Genomic DNA, 1461 nt, shown 5'->3' on the forward strand with positions numbered 1-1461 from the left:
AGTACCCATTTTTCGACGCCACCCACAAAGCCTGCATCATCTGTCCACCACAGGAACCCGAACGCCAGTGCCTGCGTCGCACGAAGTAGTCAACCGACAATCACTCCACCCGCACCCGCACGTGCCCCACCCCAACCGCCCAAATCGCAACCCAAGCGGATGAACGGCGGACTCTTCCCGCACTCGTACGTTGCAATCCACCCCTATATCTTGCGTTCATGACGAGTTATATCCAATATGCCAAATTCCCGCTGTCCCTATACATGCTGTAAGTCTGTGCACACAATATGAACCACACCTCAGCGAGACACTCCATCACACATTACTCTCTGCCTGTAACAGACACAGATACGATATGTAAGCACCAGCATGGACCAAACGTCCGGTGCATCCTCTCCGCCACAGTACACCATCCACACTATGATAACCACACCAGGGGTCCAATTATAAAATAGAATATCCCACCCGTCCAACATCCACAATTGCTCAGATAAGCCACCAACACCCACACATGTCCTACACAGGGGTGCACCCAACACCACCACACTGCCTCCTGTTACGGCACAGAAACAATGGCAGGAATGAATCACACAGGTCTGCCACTCCCTTGCCGCAACCACAGACGCGGCGCGCCTCCAGTCACGAGCGAAAAGCGCATCCTGACGAGACAGAACTGCTGTGACATACTGACGCTGCCCTCAGACATTCACTTACAATGATCACTACCAACGAAACCTGCCCCCCCCCCCCCCCCCAAACACACTATCTCTTACCATGTTGTGTACTGTAATCCAACCCATTTTGCACCTTAACCTAACCAAATTTGTAACGCAATTTGTACCGCAAATGTAACGCAATTTGTACCGCAATGTAACGCAATTTGTACCGCAATGTAACGCAATTTGTAACGCAATTTGTGTCTTAACCTAACCCACGTTGTGCCTTAACCTAACCCACGTTGTGCCTTAACGTAACCCACGTTGTGCCTTAACGTAACCCACGTTGTGCCTTAACGTAACCCACGTTGTGCCTTAACGTAACCCACGTTGTGCTTAACGTAACCCACGTTGTGCCTTAACGTAACCCACGTTGTGCCTTAACGTAACCCACGTTGTGCCTTAACGTAACCCACGTTGTGCCTTAACGTAACCCACGTTGTGCCTTAACGTAACCCACGTTGTGCCTTAACGTAACCCACGTTGTGCCTTAACGTAACCCACGTTGTGCCTTAACGTAACCCACGTTGTGCCTTAACCTAACCCACGTTGTGCCTTAACGTAACCCACGTTGTGCCTTAACCTAACCCACGTTGTGCCTTAACCTAACCCACGTTGTGCCTTAACCTAACCCACGTTGTGCCTTAACCTAACCCACGTTGTGCCTTAACCTAACCCACGTTGTGCCTTAACCTAACCCACGTTGTGCCTTAACTAACCCACGTTGTGCCTTAACCTAACCCAC

The sequence above is a fragment of the Schistocerca cancellata genome, unplaced genomic scaffold, assembly GCF_023864275.1.
Source record: "Schistocerca cancellata isolate TAMUIC-IGC-003103 unplaced genomic scaffold, iqSchCanc2.1 HiC_scaffold_675, whole genome shotgun sequence".
NCBI classification, from domain to species: domain Eukaryota; kingdom Metazoa; phylum Arthropoda; class Insecta; order Orthoptera; family Acrididae; genus Schistocerca; species Schistocerca cancellata.